General features: G+C 45.8%; 1 protein-coding gene across 8 annotated transcripts in view; it reads left to right on the top strand.

Annotated features, from left to right (window-relative positions):
• Nucleotides 1-2,449: 2,449 nt before the first annotated feature.
• The window catches only part of STAU1 (staufen double-stranded RNA binding protein 1), a 42,544-nt gene continuing 26,183 nt past the window's right edge, over nt 2,450-18,810 (top strand). The window contains exons 1-5 of one of the 8 annotated variants that reach the window (XM_083446881.1): nt 2,607-2,826; nt 7,131-7,207; nt 12,167-12,359; nt 12,772-12,839; nt 18,750-18,810. The exon at nt 18,750-18,810 is cut by the window's right edge and continues 216 nt beyond it. The gene's annotated coding sequence lies outside the window, so the exon portion shown is untranslated. Of the gene's footprint in view, nt 2,827-7,130; nt 7,208-12,166; nt 12,360-12,771; nt 12,840-18,749 lie in introns of all 8 variants that reach the window. The other 7 variants (XM_083446876.1, XM_083446877.1, XM_083446878.1 and 4 more) reach the window with 7 other exon arrangements.

Here is an 18,810-nt window from a genome sequence, read left to right as displayed (position 1 = left end):
AGATAGAACTGAAAAAGGAAATCAGAAAAAGTGTCTCTTTGAACTTCCTCCGCCATCAAGGGAAGGAAAAGGTAACCAGCCTCATGACCGAGAGCAGGAAGTGCAGTCAGGGGGTCAGAGGCTTAATGGATGCTAGAAGAAGAGCTTAAAGGAACAATGTTGGCAGTCCATGGGATATATACCTTATACTATATAATACTCTGACTCTACCTCAGTACTTTGGGGCAGCCAAATCTTTAGTCCTATGGGAAAAGAAGACAGGTGCAAAAGTAGTCTTGATGTTTGCTATACTTATTGATATGAAACTTTCCTTTAAGGCCAATTTTGTTCCCTTTTTTTGGCTGGGAGGGGGGCACCTTTTGCTACCCCACTTTAGGTAGGAAAATGTCTCCATTCAGCCTTATTTTAGACTGTGAGCAGGGTGTTCTAGACTGGTGACTGGGAGCAGCCGCCGAGACCATATAACACTGGTCCTGAAATACCTACATTGGCTCCCAGTATGTTTCCGAGCACAATTCGAAGTGTTGGTGCTGACCTTTAAAGCCCTAAATGGCCTCGGCCCAGTATACCTGAAGGAATGTCTACATCCCCATCGTTCAGCCCAGAGATCCAGCTCCGAGGGCCTTCTGGAGGTTCCCACACTGCGAGAAGTGAAGCTACAGGGAACCAGGCAGAGGGCCTTCTTGGTAGTGGCACCCACCCTGTGGAACGCCCCCCCCCTCAACCAAATGTTAAGGACATGAGTAATTATATAAGGTTAGGTTGCTGAAATGAAAACTAAGAAAGAATGGAGTTTGTGTGTGTGTGTGTGTGTAAGGACTTTTGAATTCAGGTTGGTTCTGGTACTAAAAACAAATCCCTAGGCTAGGCTCAGAGGCAACTTTCTTTAATTCCAATGTGTGTCTTTTGTGCTTGGTTTTGACTGGTCGGGGTTCCAGGAGAAAATTAGCAAAGTCGATCTGACAAGCCTGAAGTTCGCCCACTCCTGTACAGTGCTAAAAAGTCCGTTCTGCTTAGAGGAATGTCTGAAATAACACAGCTAGAATGCGTGGGTCAGGTTTTGCGGCAGTTCTCTACCGCCAATCATGTTCTCAGCTAACACTATTAGGATATGCGGCAGCGCACAGCCTGTAAGCTCTCGCCCACTCATTTGCCACATAAGCACTTTGCGGAAGCTCCTTGGGGGGCCGACTTGCTTTAAATAGAGCAGCATGCTTGGCTCAGCGGCTTCCAGTACTACTTCGTAAAAGACTACAATACCCAGCACCCACAGTTACTTTCTCAAGTTTTAGTCGGAGCTTGACGGAAAGGAGGCACTACAAACCCCTAAAAGTCAGAAAACACATGCAGCGAATGCTGCAATCTTCCAGTCCGTTCCATAAATAAGGCTGCAATTGCAAACTCTGTATTGCCTGAAGGAGTGGCGCGAGAGCTTTTGATCTAGCTTAATTAGAAAACTGTTGAAACTGCTATCTGCCCCCCCGCCCGGAATCTTGCGTTCCCAGAGCGAAAGTGATCTCTTACTGATCTGGAGATCAAAGCTGAAGATTCAGGCCACAGTTTCAAAAAGGAGAGGATTTTATGGCGCTGCAATGTATTCACTTTTATGATTCAGGAAGAGTACGCGGAATGAAGCAACCTTTAAGCCTGAGATGGTAAAGCGGCGCCCCTCTAGGTATTCTTGGACTCCAACTCCCATCAGCCCCAGGCAGCATGGCCAAAGATCAGGGATGAAAGGAGTTATGGGTCGGTCAACAACGTCTGGGAGAGGGGGGCACCGGGTCCCCACGTCTGCTTTATGCAAAGAAGCACAATACGTATCTGCGGACCTGTTGGCTGGTGCCCTAGAATTCAATAAAAGGAGGACGTGGGTGCTACTTAGAGCCAAACTGGGATTCCAGAGAAATAATTCCTATCTCAAATCATGGTTGTTTATTAAGGAGTCCTGCCATCCAGGTTCTTCATTCGTCCAAAACTTAACCGCGAAATAACGGATACCAAAATTATACAATGCTGGACTGTCCCCTTTGTTTCCTTCCCCGCCCTAAATCTACTCCAGACTCCGAAAACAGTTCATTCAGGTCGTTGCACCAGCTATCTTTAAGAGGAACGGAACGCAGGGTGCAATTCTGCGTAAGCAAAGCCTCGTTGCCCTTCGCTGGTCTTCTCAGCTGAGAAAGAAAAACAAGCATGTCCACCTGGGACCTCCCGCGAGGGCCAACCTTGGGGACCCGACAGGAATTGTATCCTCCCAGCTCACACGCCCCGCATTCCCCGCTGTGCGGGGCCCCACTACCTCCCGCCCCGCGTCCTCCGGCGCGGCTGCGGCCGGGAGTCCCGGGGTTTCTGGTGGACAGCGCGTGGCGGCAGAGCTGTCACTTCCCCTGCGAGCGCAGCATGCTGGGAAATGTAGTTTCGCGAGCTGGAGATTCCGACGGGCCGCCTAAGTGACAGCCGCGGGGCATGCCGGGAGGAGTAGTCTCGCCGGCCTGAGAAGCCTTAGAAGCCGGCCCGTGCCCGGATTGGCGGCGCGCTCCGCGCTGGGCGGTGCTATAAATAGCTACGAGAGGCCTGGTTGGCTCCTCCTCCTCCCACCCCCCCACGCCGTCGCGTGGTGCCGTCACTTCCTTCCCGGCCGGAGCTGGCCCCGCTCATTCTCTTTAGTGTTTGCCCTGTGTCTGCCGCCGCCGCGACTCGCTCGCCTTCCCCCCCCTTTCCCCGGATCCCCCCCTCTTCGGCCTGCCAGCTGCCCATGGACTGAGCCGCCCCACGGCCCGCCCGCCAAGACGAGCCGGCCCGGGAGCCGCAGCCCAAAACAACCGCCAGGTGAGGGGCGGAGAAGCAGCGGGCGGGTGGGCAGCCGGGCGGGCAGGCAGGCAAGGCGGGCGTCCCTCCCAGCCGCCCCCCGCCCGCCACTCCTACCGCGGCGCTGGGATATGTGGGAGGGGAGAGGCCTCGGCCGGGCCTGCGCTTGGGGTTGGGCCTGCGGACGGGGCGCGGGAGACGAGGCTCAGGCCCCTCAGGCGGCGGCCGGGGTGGGGGGCGCGGGTGGGCTGCTGGCAGGTGGGGGGCTGGAGGCTGCCAGGCTCTGCCTCCTGTTATTTAGGGGGTCAGTGGGGAGCTGGCTTGAAGACCCACCACTCCCCCCTTCTTTCGACTCCGACCCGCCTTCCCTCCTGTCCGTCCCGGGCTCTTCCCGCCGCCGGCTCGCTCTGCTCCTTGCTCTCCTCGTGTCCTGCTCGTGGGCTTCCCAGAGGCACCTGTGAGAGAGCAGGAGGCCGGACTTGGGAGGCCTCCCCACCCCACCCCGTGGCCTGATCCTGCAAGGGTCGCCTTACGTTTTCCTCCTGTTAACAGGGATCTTCACCGCGCGCATAGCAAAGTTCGTGGCGGGCAGGGAGAGCGTAGGAAGGGAAGGTTGCGTTCTGGCTGTCCCGAATTACCTGTGCAAAAAAAGGGGGGAACGGGGTAATTGGTGATAAATCTCTGCACAGTGGGCTGCAATAGTACATGTCTCTAACCCAGCTCTTCATCCTGCCTTTCTTGATCGCGTGAGATTGTGCAGCCTGCTCAACGTTTCTTGATAGTCATGTGCATTGTGTTCTTAATATGTACATGCCTTGCCAAGTTCCCTGATGTTGTCGTCTTGTACCTGTGCGAGGCAGGTGGTAACGCTTCTCCATCCTGAGTTGTGTCAGTTGCAGGGCATGTTCTTTCTCATTTCCCTGGTCAATAAAATAATGCTGGAGTGTAGAGCCTGTAATTTAAATCCTGTAGTGTTTACTGGATCACACTTTAGTTGCTTCAGGCTTCTCCCAAGACTTGCTTTCTCCAAGACAGCCTTGGAATATCGCTGTCAAGTTTCAGTTTAATTGGGGGGAAAGTCTTTTGTGTTCTTGCTTACAAACATAATGCTTTCATCTCCTAATGGAAGTAATGAATGGCTTAATGGCTCTAATGGTTTAATCTTTTTCCACTATATATGCCCGCAAACTTAATTGGTCTCCTGTCGTTTAACTTTAGCAATATGAGCAAGCTTTTGATGTGTACTCTTTTCCACTTCAACCTGGAACCAGAACCACTTCTGAAACTTAAATAGTTTTGTATTTGCATATGTTGCTTCATCTTTGGTGATACGAATTTTTCATTTTATTTCAAAGCATTTATATACCACTTACTACTTCAGTGTGCAGCAGTGTGCAGTCTAAAAAAAACAAAATATATCTTTAATACATTAAAACAAAAAATGAACCTGAAACCAGTAAAACAGCATTATAAAAATGCATAAAAGCAAATAAAGCAAATTCAGAAGATTCAAATATGTGAAGCAAAGTCAGGGGAAGCCAGGGTGAAAAGATACATCTTCACAAGACTTCTGCAGGAACTGATGGTTGCTGCTTCACATACAGCAGAAGGAAGGGATGCCCATTTTTGCGTCACCACCATATGATATTCTGTAGGATGCACAAGTTGAATTTCCTGAGATGATCTAAAAACAGGGGCAGGTAGTCTTTCAGGGTTTTATATATCAACAGGATCTTGAACATGCTCTGGTACTGATTGGCAACCGGTGCAGTTCATTCAGTTCAGGTGCAATATGTGCACATCTTGGTGCTCCATTCAGCAGCCTAGCCACAACATTCTACACCAGCTGCAGGTTTTGTACCAGTCCCAAGGGGAGCCCCACATAGAGCACATTACAATAGCCATGTGAATCACAGTAGCTAACCCTGTCCAGGAAAGAGCGTAGTTGGCATATCAGGCTAACACTGTGCCCCAATTTGATGAGTGCTTCTAGTGGTTTCATATAGTTCCATCTGTACTCCCATGAAAGGAGCAGGTTCATCATTTGGGGGCTGTTCCTGGATTCAGTACTGTCACTGGAGGCTCAGGAGGCCTCAGTAGCTGGTTTTGCCTTTTCTCAGCTCTGGCAGATTCAGTTTAGGACAGAGAAGATTTGAGCACAGTATTCCATGCTCTGATAACTTCCAGAATGGATTATTTCAACATGCTTTACATGGGGCTTCCTTTGAAGACAACTTGGAAACTCCAGTTGGTCCAAAGTGCAGCAGTTGGAGGTTCCATTTAGATCTCCTATAACCCCTCTTTTAAAACAGCTGCACTGGTTACTAGTTCATTTCCCAGCACAATTCAAAGTTCTCTCATTAGTGTTTAAAGCCCTATTCAACTTTATTTGGGCTCCAAATATCTGAAAGACCACCTCCTTCCCTACAGACCCTCTTGCATGCTGAGACCAGCAGAAGGGGCACTCTTGGAAGTTCCTGCAGGTGACAGCCAGGAGAGGGCATTCCCTGTGGTGGCCTCTAAACCCTGGAATTCCCTCCCCACAGAGTTATGTCTGGCACCTCCATTATGCACCTTCCAAAATGCTGTATAATGGAGGTGTGGATCTTTAGGACCCACCTTATTTTATATTATTGCAACTTTAAACTGTTTTTAATATTGTGCTTTAATGTTCTAACTTGCCCTGGAACCTTAGGGTGAAGGGTGCATAATAAAAAAATATTAATAATACTAAACAGGGAGCAGACGCATAATCTCCCAATCCAGTTCTCTGAATCAGTCCTGGTGAGTAGGAATTATAGCGAACAGTACTTTGTCACAGCCACATTGTCACACTTTACTATCTGCTTGAGAACTTGAAAATATTTTAATACTGTGGGTTTCATGGAATCTTAAAGCTAAATCCTGTAGAAGTTAACTGGTAGTCAAGAGACCAATGCGATTTTTGATATATTTAAACTATCAGTCTGGTTGTTTTAAGTCATGTTCTAAATAGCGCTGTATGGTGACTCTACAAACCAAACACATGATCAAATAGATATTCAACACTGCACCAGAATGTTTAACATTTTTTATTAAATTCAGCTTTGCTAGACTGTATTCTGTGCTATATATTATCAGACATTCATACCTGACTAGTAAGATGCTCTCTCAGATTAAAGCTTCAATCTTAATAACTCTTACTAGGAAATGTCGTATAGAACTTAGTGATACTTAATGCATGATAGGACTGTGAAAGGAGAAGGAAGTGATCTCTAAGTGAATTTACGCTTTTGTGACACTAGTAAAGTCATGTTCCAAAGACTTACTGGGGGATGATTAATGCATGGCCTGTATATCCCTTGATTACACAACATCTGACAAACAACTGCTAAGGGTGTGAACTGAATCTGTTGAAAAACATTGTTTAGGAGTAAATACAGATCTATCTGTGGTGGCTTATTTATACATGTTGTGTGAAGCTGCAGTCAACAAGTAATAAATGCAAATGTGTGAACTTGTTTGTAAAACCTAGGCTAACATTGGCTTTAGGCATATGCAAAAGTGTCTGAAGTGCAGTGTTGAAGAATTTGTCCCTACCAGTTGCTCCGCTGCTTAGCAAAACTCTTAAGTAAACTGAAAGTGATTGCAGGAACAAACTGAAGTGGGGCCATAGAGGATATTCCTTCGACACTTCCTTGAGTAGTATACCATGGGATGATCCATAACATCAAAATTATGATGGTGGAGGTATGGCCTCATGCAGTGTTCTTTGATCTTGGATCCCTAGATGCTGTTGGACTACAGCTCCTGTCATCCCTGACTTTTGACCATGTTTGCTGGGGATGATGGGTATTGTAGTTGAACAATATATGCGAACAATACCTGGGGCCCAAAGGTTAAACAGTAGTCTAGTGTATGAATACTGCCCCTTGTGCAGACCTGTTGGATGAGAGGAAAGAGAGAGGGGCTGAAATGGAATTGAGAGCAGAGCTGGAGACTTTCTGTAGACCAAGCTTGCTCACCCACCACTGCTCCTTCTGCTGCTTCCTCCCCCTGAGTCCTAGAATTTAACTGAAGTTTAGCCTACAACATGATGCCTCATTCTGTTTGTTTGTTTGTTTGTTTTACTAAATATTTCTGTTTGCCTTTCCTTTTTCTCCATTTTATTACCTTAAAAGTTGATAGTGCTGCTAGTGTGACCCACCAGAGAGTGTTGCAACCTGCCAGTTGTTGTGCATCTGCCATACATGACCTTACTTATTGTGCTATTGCAAACAGCCTGAATTGAGTTAGGGTGGCAATTTCACCAGTTTCAGAAGCATTAATTCTTTTTGCTTTTATAGCATGGTGTGCTGTTGAAAGTCTCAAAGAGGCAGGAGGTGTTTCCATTTGTGCAGCTACAACGAAAGGATTGCTGCAGGTACCATCGGTATTAGCCATCAATTTTGGAATTGGCAGTCTTTCTTAAAATATGCTTACCCTGCTATCTTTGTGTTTGGCCGACTGAATTCTTTCCATTTCAAAGTCTTTGGGTACCTTTTGACATGGAACATACAGGCTAAAGGGACCAGGAAATAATGTGTGTATATTTTGTTGTTTTTCACTTTTCACAACTACAGAATGCATTCCATCAGGGAACTCATAGGTACAAATCTTGCTCGAATGAATGGTAATTGAGCCAAAGCACTGATGCATACCCTTCATTTCACTTCCTATATAAGTCAGTTGCAACAAAACCAGAGTCTTGTAGAGGCTTAACATTGGGCAGATTTATTATGGCATAAGCTTTTATTGATGCATCCAGTGGCTTTTGCTGTAAACAATTACCTGCTTCCCCCATATTTTTTATTGGGATGTTTCTAAACCACTTAATATTTTAAAATACCACATTGATGGACAATAAAGGTACAACAAATAGCTTGAGACAAAAAACTCCAGAAAAAAACTAGGTTCCCCCCTCCCAGTTTTTCTGATCTGGTCCCCCACCACCAGTATGCCTTTCACATATCTAGATTTTGCCTGTCTTTCTGGGGAAACCTATAAAAAATAGCATCCAACGTCTCAGCCTGTCTTAATAGTCTCAATAGTATACAACGTCTCAGCCTGTCTTACTTCAGACTTTAGACTGAACTATAAGGCAGTTCTTACCAAGTTACTGGTAATTCTTCCCTGATATTTTTCTTCTTTAATTGCTTTTTATTGAGTTTTAAAATTATTATTCATATACATATTCCATAACATATATTGTGCACATATATCAACCAAACAATAACAATATTTCTTTGCAAGTGACTTCCCACCACTTCAGTGCGGCTTCTTGTTTCTTCCTTCTCTTTTCAACTGTGTTGTTTTTCCTTATTACCCTTCTCTTACACAGTATTTCTTATCTGTTCTTTACTTTGCAAAATTTAGTCGAAACGTATCAAGGATTTTATCTGAGAACAGTGTTTTCCATATAATCTTTTACATCTGAAGGCAGCTCAGTTTAGGGAAGTTTTTGATGTTTAATGCTGTATTGTGTTTTTAACATTTGGTTGGGAGCCACCCAGAGTGGCTGGGGAAACCCAGCTAGATGGGCAGAGTATAAATAAATTATTATTATTATTATTATTATTATTATTATTTCCCACTCCTTTTTAAATTTTTTGTTTGATTAGTTCCTAATTGCCTCTGTCATTTTTGCTAATTCCAAATACTAACACAATTTGATTTGCCTTTCTTCTTTTGTTGGTGTCCTATCACCCTTCCAAATTCTAGCAATTAACATTCTTGCTGCTGTTGTAGCATATAGGAACACCCTTTTAATCGTTTGAAATATCAATTGTCATAATGCCCAGGCTTCAGGTTTCTTCTCAAATGTTTTTTTGAACATTTTAAAAAAATTGGTCATAGACAAAATTCCCCCCAAAATTAATTTTGTCACAACCCCACCACATGTGTACCATCATTCCTTCCCCTTGATTACACCTCCAGCATACACTTGACTTTGATTTATATATTTTGGCCAGTTTTCTGGGGGTTATGTACCACCTGTTATAGCATTTTCATGATGTTTTCTTTTATTGTGTAGCAGGCTGTAAATTTTAAATCCTTTTGCCACAATCTTTCCCAATCCTCCATCTGGATGGAGTACCCAATGCTTCCTTGTTCTATCCCTTTTAGCATGTCGCATGTTGCAGTATGAGTCCCTAGTCATGTCGCATGTCGCAGTATGAGTCCCTAGTCATGTACTGTCCAGCACAATGAAAATATAGTTGGTATATCTGAAGTTCCTGGGGTTTTGAGGAACAGTGTTCTTTAGAACCACAAGAAGATTGAACTCTAGGTTATCTGTGTTGGTAATAAGTGAACCCCTGAAAATGTTGATGATAAAAACATTCAGGACCCCATAATGTACATGTTAAGGCCTGAAAATCCAATCTTGGGGAGTACAGTGGTACCTCGGGTTACACACGCTTCAGGTTACATATGCTTCAGGTTACAGACTCCGCTAACCCAGAAATAGTACCTTGGGTTAAGAACTTTGCTTCAGGATGAGAACAGAAATTGTGCTCTGGCGGCGTTGCAGCAGCGGGAGGCCCCATTAGCTAAAGTGGTGCTTCAGGTTAAGAACAGTTTCAGGTTAAGAATGGACCTCCGGAATGAATTAAGTACTTAATCCGAGGTACCACTGTATGCTTGAATCCAAATGTATTCTCTCTCTCTTCACACACACACACACACACACACACACAGAGTGCATGGGCAAACATATAGCACATACCACAAATATATTACTGAGCGTAGCACAAATCATAGTGGTAGTAATGTAATCTTATAGTGCCATTAAGATGGCTCTTGTAAGCAAACTAGCAAAACATGAGGGGAGAGGTGGGTTCTTCCTCTGTCTTGTAGTCATATGTAACACTGAGAATCTGCACTGTTAGGAACATCAAAGCATGTCCATGTTTTACGGAAGAGGTCTGGCCAGTTTTGCCTGGAGCAAGAGAGAACTCGATCTGTAAGCAATTGGTGAATAGTTGGGCAGATTGCAAACTTTTTTTTGGCTTGCAGTGAAGTTACAGAACTTCTGTAGTAGATTATCTAACATGTAAAGCTGCTGTTGCTATTTCCATTTCAAAGTTATTTGCTACCTGTTATTGCATGTGACTTGTGTAAATGGCAGACATAAGACACCTCTGTCCCTAGGAACATAAAGGTTAAATGTTCAGGCAGTCGGGAAACAAGTACCGGTACTTAAATTCCCACCAATTATTCTTAGAACTTTGAAAGAAATGTAGAGAAATCAGTTGGTGGTTGGCAAGTGTTACACCCCAGCATGGGGTTTTAATAACTATGTTTAGTCGTTTAGTCGTGTCCGACTCTTCGTGACCCCATGGACCAGAGCACGCCAGGCACTTCTGTCTTCCACTGCCTCCCGCAGTTTGGTCAGACTCATGTTTGTAGCTTCGAAAACACTATCCAACCATCTCGTCCTCTGTCGTCCCCTTCTCCTTGTGCCCTCCATCTTTCCCAACATCAGGGTCTTTTCCAGGGAGTCTTCTCTTCTCATGAGGTGGCCAGAGTATTGGAGCCTCAGCTTCACGATCTGTCCTTCCAGTGAGCACTCAGAGCTGATTTCCTTAAGAATGGATACGACGTTTGATCTTCTTGCAGTCCATGGGACTCTCAAGAGTCTCCTCCAGCACCATAATTCAAAAGCATCAATTTTTTGGCAATCAGCCTTAATAACTATAATAGACCCCAATATTCAGAGGCTGCAACCTATTTGGACATGTGTACCATGAGCACGCTATTGTATAACCTCCTGTATGTGAGCTCTTTACAGGCTGTTATGCTAACTTGATAGATCATGTTCATACCTATTGAAGTCTTGACATTTTGCCTTGCTTACCTTGGTTTTTAAGAGACTTTGATTGTAACTTTTTGGTAATAATGATCCCATGGTACAAGCGTATGTCAAAGCTGTAGATTAGGAGCCTTTGGCCCTCCAGATGTTGCTGAGCTACAACTCCCATCAGCCCTAGCAAGCAATGCCAGCATCTGGAGTCCCACAAAAGTAGTCTATGTGTGGCATCGTCTATAACACACAAGAATAATGAATCATATGTATAGGGCAGCAAATCTTTCCCAGCAGGATGTGTGTGTAACAAGCTGGATGTAGATCAGGAAGAGTCTCTAGAATCTTTTTATGTTGAGCTTTATTGTAGTCACTAGCATCCCTAATCTCCAGTGACAAATGTGTTGTCTTTTAAAGCATTGTCAACGATGTCTTTGTCAGGTCAGTTTGCTCTAGTTTGTGGTACAACTTGGCCTTGTTGCTGATGCTCCATAAAACTCCTAGCTAGCTACATATCTCCACATATTGCATCATTTGATCCGTTTGTCTTGCAGAGGAGGAAGCTGTATGCCTATTTTGTCTAACATCTTCACTGTTACATATCAGGAGTGGTGTAGCCATCTTTTATGCTCACAACATCATTGACTAGGAGTGAGGAAAAGGGAGATCTGATAGGGTGACATTCTAACCAAAATGCATTCCATTTCGCTAGCCACTCTAACTTTATTCTTCATGGTCATCAGATTTCTGCAGTCCCCCACTTCCTTTGTACAAAACAGTAAGCATGTCACAATTATGTTGGGACACAGGGCAGTTGTTTAACATGAGGATGTGTTGCAGTAACTAACTTGGATTAATCTAAGGCATTTGCCATGAAGAAATTACTATTTAAATAGGAATGTTCATGAATGTTCTGTAACTTTTTTAAAAAGTGCAGCACTGATCAAAGTATCTGCAGAAGCTACTTTTTGAAATGCACTCAGGCCTGATTTAAGTTCGCACAGCTGGTTTCACTTAACTATGCATGATTGGGCATGGCTGTCATCACACTTCAATTGGGTTTCATTCCCTATAAAATGTAGAGAGTTGACACACCTGGAATTCACAGCCCAAGTGTGTTGGTGTGGTTGAAGACTTAAATCAGGGGGTCATTGCTACACTAACTGCTTATAAACCTGCACAGGTAGGTTTCTTGCACATTCCTGGCATCATATTTTAATGGAATCTATAAACAATGAAGTATTATTTATTGGTTCCACTTAATCTTAACAGGAGGGGACAGCAAGCTATGAAATCTCAGAGCAGACTGCCTTTCTGTTGCCAAAGCAGAATGACATGTATTATCAGTGTGAGCTTTATATGTGTGTGCTTATGTGTGTGTATAATTCTGATTTGTGCAGGGCTGAGAAGAGGCTGTTAATAGGTAGAACCAAGAGACAGTTAAGAAGGCACGGTTGCCAAAATTAAACACAGTTCAAGCATACTTACAGGGCTTGTTTTGGCAAAATGGAAACAAGACTCTCTGTTCTCTTTCTTCAGGATCAACAACTTGCTGGCTCTAAAGAGGAGGCATCAAATATTGTCATTTAACCACCTCAAAAAATGTTTGGAATAGTGAAATGCTTCAAATCAGCCTTTTGGGGAGTGAACTGGCTTTGTTTAGATTTAGGTTTATTCAATTTATGAATCGCTTCCAACAACAAAAAGCCCTGAAGCGATTTGCAGCAAGAAGGTAATACAATATTTAAAATGCACAAATATAAACATTCAGAATAAAAACATCCAATTGATGATGCCCAGGAAGACAAAAACACCTTTGCCTGAGGCCAAAATGATGACAGAGTTGGTGCCAGGCGTGCCTCCCTTTTGAGAGTGTCAAATAATTACTGGCTAATTTTTAACTGTAATGGGTGCTGTCTCTTGAAGACCTTCTCTGAAATGACTTCATAGCTAACACTTCTGAAAAAGTAAACATTTCTAAACCTTTCAAAGCATATATGCTGAAAAATTTTATCTAATGAGAATTTTTCTCCAAATGTTGCTCCTGGTAATGTTGATGTGAAATAGTTCATTGTGGAATAGTATAATACTGTACTACTCAAAAGCATCTTTCTAACTTCCTCCCCTTTTTCTTTTGTTTATAGGCAATCTCCAACATATAAATCCCCTTGGAACTAAAGCTAAAGCTACACTGTCCCTGGATCACTTAAAGGTACAGGAAGTTGGGTATTCTGAAAGTCCAGCAGCTCTTTATCACTGGCTGATATTTTGGGGTGGACATAAGTATATGGGAGTTCTGTTGCAGTTTCCTATCTTAAGATGCTGCTTTAATGTCGGTTGTATCCAAAGCCATCAGTACTTGAGCTGAGCAGACATATGCACTTCTCCCTACTGCAGCACCCTCCTGCACCCTCAAAAAAAAACTGCTGTGGGTGGTTAGAGACACTGCTGCTCAGTTTTCCCATATCCTGGCTACTGCTTCCCCCGACACCTGTGTCTTCTCTCCCTGTTCCATTACCATCAACAGCATCTTTAAATCTCTTGCTTCAACAATATGCCATATATAAGGGTGACACACTTTAAACCTGAAAGGAAACATCCAGGGCATGGACTAGTCTTCCCTAGATACTGGGGATTGCTTGTGAAGGGTGGTTTAGAATATACACAGGCCTGTTCATTTCTCTGGAGTATTAACTGCATTCTGCAGCACATTTCTGATACTTGATTGTGGTATAAAGCAAAAGAATAATATTTACAAGCAGGAGAATTTTAAATTTTATTCAGACTACTGAAATCTGTAATCATATCTTTGTTAATGTTTTATTCCTTCATTGAAACAGTCCAAATAGTGAGGCAGTATTCCTGCAAATGGGGGCATGTGTTTTCAAGAGTATATGCTCTAGGTGTGTTGCTCTCAACAGCTTGTTAGGGGGCTGTGCATGTTAAAGCTGATGCCTGCATTCAGCAGAGAGCCAGTTTTTGTCTTTTGTGTATATCCAGGTGACTCAGTGCTCTTAATGTAGTGGTGAGTCATTCTAAACAGATATCTAGAGGGCAGGCCTCAATTGCATGTCAAGATAATGGGATGTGTCCAAGGTTTTCTGGAGGGGCAATCTGTAAGAGTGGTATGTGCACGCTCGGCCATTTTATAGAAAAGGCCTTCAACTAAGCAGTTCAGCTAGCGCAGTTGGTTTAGGAAAAACAGGTTTACTCAGAGACACATGTGCCTGCCTTCAGCTTTTTAATCTGTAATGCAAGATGTCCTTGCTACACGTTTATGAACATGCTCTGTCTTAAAATGGCAACTTGAAATTTTTATTATTGAACCAAATATGGAGAGAACTTTAGGCAAGAGCAAAACAACACACACACCCCAAATGCTCACTACTCCTTGGCCAAAGGCCTGGCTGGTGTGTGTGTGTGCTCTTTGTACATGAGTGAAACGTGTAGCCTCTTGGGTCCCTTTCTTGGAAATGTAGGCACATACCAGGTCAGGCCATAAGCAAAACTAGGCACCACATCATTCACACAGTTACCAGTTATGCAGATGGCTTTTTAAAAGGAAGTTTCAGGTGCAAGGTCTGATTCAGACCCTGAAGTTGAAGGCCGGTGGCTTTGACCCTTTGTTCCCTGCTGCTGTCCCAATAAGTGTCAGCACAGAGTTGGGGGTAGAAGTCTATTATATTCATAGCTGGGGGTGGAAGCTTTCCTCCAATGCAAATAGCGGGGCCTAATCCATATTGGGACCCACAGCATAGGGCAAAAGGCCTAAGCCCCTTTTCCAGGTTTGAATCAGGCTCCTGTACCTGCAATTTGTAGAGCTGATGATTCTGCTAGTTTGGCCCTTTTTGAACTGGCAGGGCTTCTTCCTGTCTCTGTAAGAGATGTCCCTTCATTTGCTACCTGAACTTTTTAGCTGGAGATGCCAGGGATTGAGCCTGGGACTTTCTGCATGCAAATCCTATGCTATACCACTGAGCACTTAGTGCATTAAGGGTAGTGTGAGGTACAACATGGCCCAGCTGCTGCTGGGCTGTAAACTCCTGGCTACTAGTGAGCTATGGCCCCTTTCCTTAAGCATGCCCAACCCTGTGTCTGATGGTCATTCATAGCTTTAAAAATGTCTGTTTTGGGAGCTGTTCCTTTTGAAGCTAAGCCAAGCTATTGTAATTTACAGGAAGCATTAATGCTGAGTTGGAAATCAATAAAATCCTTAAAATAGTGAGTGCCATGTTAAGCATAAACTTAGTAAAACAAAGCTGTAAACCATTTTTCTCTCTGGATAAAAAAACACCTAGCAGCATGCTTTTGATAACTTAATTTACAAGCATAGTATTGGTTTCTTTGGCAATTAAATTTGTGAACTTGTCAGAATATTAGAAGACTTTGGACTGTGGTGCTTCACGTGAGTACTTTCTGCACATCTCAGGCTAGCATGTTGAGCCCAACCTGCTATTTTGTATGTGCAGGTATTAGAAAATGTTTGCACGCTGGAGAGCGTTCAGTTTCCTTTCTGCAGTCCAGTATCAGGTTCATCAAGTGAGACTTTGGATTGTGCATTTCATCTCTTAGATGCCAACACGTTGTGCTGAAAATTAGTTTGCTTCCGCTGGCCCATAAACCCTTGTCTGCCTTTTCAGAAGTACACATCTTTCCTAAAATCCTTAAGAGGCAGTTTGCAGATCACTTTTGTCTTTGACTCATCCTTTCTAAATTTGGAAGCCTATTCATGACATCAATTCTGAAGGCCCACAGAATGCTTAGACAAATTGCTACTATTAGCATCCAGTGATTGCTCATTTTTAAAGCCAGAACTTTTGCTGGTTCAAGATAAATTTTTAAACGTCTACAGGTTTTATTGAGAGACAGAAATTGGACTATGGTAACTTGACATTAGTGCCTTGTGTTTGCTTTCATTACTGTGACGATATAAGTACTCAGTTCACCAAGCATTACTGCTCTGCATGCAGTCCTTAATTCATTCTTCTTGGCTAACACAAATGAAATGTGTTGGATTGTGCCCAGCATTGTTTCTGGTCTAGAAAGGCTGCCTGCTAAACCTACCATTTGCAGAAAGCCTGAACTATCATTCCAGTACTAACTCCTGAGCAGTTGACTACATGCATGCTCAGTTTGGTATTCATTTGGCAGCACAGGTTCATTGTATCCAGGGTTCGAAATTAGCAAGGCGCCAGGGGCATTTTGCACCTAAAGTTTCTCCTTTTAGGAGCATCTCAGAAAGTCTGGGTGCCATTTTTTGCGTCTGGCTGACACTCGATGATTACTGAAATATACCGTATTTTTCGCCCTATTGGACGCACCGGCCCATAGGACGCACCTAGTTTTCAGGGGGGGAAATCAAGGAAAAAAATATGATTTCCCCCCCCGCAGCTCTGGGAGCAGCGGACAGGCTGCACGCAGCCCGTGCGCTACTCCAAGACCTTCTCCCTGCTTTTGCGGGAGGTGGAGGAATTCCCCCACCTCCCCCAAAAGCCCACAGGAGCCCTGCGCGACTCCTACGGGCTTTTCGACCAGGAGGGAAAAGGGACTGAAATGGCCAGTCAGTCCCTTCTCCCTCCTCGGGAAAAGCCCCCAAGAGCGGCGCGCTCTTCAAAGGGTTCGTGGCTCCTGCTGGCTTTTCTACGAGGTGGGGGAATTCCCCCACCTCCTAGAAAAGCCAGCAGAAGCCGCGGAGCCCCTTTAAAGAGCCCGCGGCTTTTGCTGCTTTTGCGGGAGGTGGGGGAATTCCCCAATCTCCCGCAAAAGCCCACAGGAGGGAGAAGGGACGGACTCCAGTCAGTCCCTTCTCCCTCCTTGGGGAAAAGCCCCCAAGAGGGGCGCGCTCTTCAAAGGGTGCGCGGCTCTTGCGGGCTTTTCTGCGAGTGGGGGAATTCCCCCACCTCCTAGAAAAGCCAGCAGAAGCCGCGGAGCCCCTTTAAAGAGCAGGCAGCTTTTGCCTGCTTTTGTGGGAGGTGGGGGAATTCCCCCATCTCCCGCAAAAGCCCACAGGAGGGTTGGAGAGTAGGGGGAAGGCGTCGCGCGCCTTCCCGCTGTCCCCCATCCTCTGGGGCTGACGATGGGGGAGGCGCTCCTTTCCCCCCCGCCAGCCTCCAAGCCGGGTTGGAGGGTAGCGGGAAGGCGTCGCTCGCCTTCCTGCTGCCCCCCATCCTCTGGGGCTGACGATGGGGGAAGCGCTCCTTTCCCCACCGCCAGCCTCAAAGCCGGGTTGGAGGGTAGCGGGAAGGCGTCGCGCGCCTTCCTGCTGCCCCCCATCCTCTGGGGCTGACGATGGGGGAAGCGCTCCTTTCCCCACCGCCAGCCTCAAAGCCGGGTTGGAGGGTAGCGGGAAGGTGTCGCGCGCCTTCCTGCTGCCCCCCATCCTCTGGGGCTGACAATGGGGGAAGCGCTCCTTTCCCCACCGCCAGCCTCAAAGCCGGGTTGGAGGGTAGCAGGAAGGCGTCACGCACCTTCCTGCTGCCCCCCATCCTCTGGGGCTGACGATGGGGGAAGCGCTCCTTCCCCCCCCGCCAGCCTCCAAGCCGGGTTGGAGGGTAGCAGGAAGGCGTCGCGCGCCTTCCTGCTGCCCCCCATCCTCTGGGGCTGACGATGGGGGAAGCGCTCCTTTCCCCACCGCCAGCCTCAAAGCCGGGTTGGAGGGTAGCGGGAAGGCGTCGCGCGCCTTCCTGCTGCCCCCCATCCTCTGGGGCTGACGATGGGGGAAGCGCTCCTTTCCCCCCCGCCAGCCTCCAAGCCGGGTTGGAGGGTAGCAGGAAGGCGTCACGCGCCTTCCTGCTGCCCCCCATCCTCTGGGGCTGACGATGGGGGAAGCGCTCCTTTCCCCCCCGCCAGCCTCAAAGCCGGGTTGGAGGGTAGCAGGAAGGCGTCGCGCGCCTTCCTGCTGTCCCCCATCCTCTGGGGCTGACGATGGAGGAAGCGCTCCTTTCCCCCCCGCCAGCCTCCAAGCCGGGTTGGAGGGTAGCAGGAAGGCGTCGCGCGCCTTCCCGCTGCCCCCCATCCTCTGGGGCTAGCCATGGGGGAAGCGTTGCTTTCCCCACCGCCAGCCTCCAAGCCGGGTTGGAGGGTAGCGGGAAGGCGTCGCGCGCCTTCCCGCTGACCCCCATCCTCTGGGGCTAGCCATGGGGGAAGCGTTGCTTTCCCCACCGCCAGCCTCAAAGCCGGGTCGGGGAGTAGCAGGAAGGCATCGTGCGCCTTCCCGCTGCCCCCCATCCTCTGGGGCTGACGATGGGGGAAGCGCTGCTTTCCCCCACCGCCAGCCTCAAAGAGCAGACTCTCCTGGCTCCAGCGGAAGCAACGCAAAGCCTCCAGAGCACAGGCTTTGGAGGCTTCGCGTTGCTATCGCTGAAGCCAAGGAGCCTGCATTCGCCCCATAAGACGCACACACATTTCCCCTTCATTTTTGGAGGGGGAAAAGTGCGTCTTATAGGGCGAAAAATACGGTATGTGCTTTGAAGCTTCAAAGTATATGTCAAGGATAGACAATATGTTAAGGAGTTTAACAATAAAGTGTGGAGTGTTTTGAGAGCTGAAGTATGGTACAAACATTTTTACTGTAAACACCAAATTAAATATGTATTAACAGTTTGTTAAAATGTAATATTAACCATGTTTCTCTTATGTGAATTGCATATTAGTTCATGCTTATCAAAATAATAAATAAAAAGTGTTGCTGAGCCCTCCCCCCAATGACACTTAACCATTCTGTTTTGGTGCCCACAACCCAGCTTTTCTATCCCAGTTTCTAACACTGATTGTATCCAAATGGAAGGCTTGTGTAGACTGTACGTACTCTGCCTGAAGTTTTCAGGAGTACTTTTACTATTTTCCCAGAAAGCCAAAGATACTTGATAGTCTTATAAGTAAATACATGACACAGTGTAATATGTGTTGTTCATCAGAGGTTGTATTTGCCTAATTTTAAGACCTGCTAAGGAACAGATAATTGTTATTACCCGGTATGTCCTGATATGTAAAACCACAGAATTCAAAGAGGGTGTACTTTCTTTTTCCCATGACTGTAAGGTGTTGGTGGCATCTCAATTGAATATTTTATGTGGAAAGGTTGGGAAGCAATTGATTCTCTCCTTTTTCTTTTCTTTTTAAGGTAAAAATTCAAGCACTTGCACAGAAATAGCCTGCATTCAAAGCCAAGTTTACCTGCAGCA

The sequence above is a fragment of the Podarcis tiliguerta genome (genome assembly GCF_965153285.1).
Source record: "Podarcis tiliguerta genome assembly, chromosome: 6".
Classification (NCBI taxonomy): domain Eukaryota; kingdom Metazoa; phylum Chordata; class Lepidosauria; order Squamata; family Lacertidae; genus Podarcis; species Podarcis tiliguerta.
Note: the sequence above shows the minus strand (reverse complement) of the source record. Positions and strands in the feature narration are given on the sequence as shown.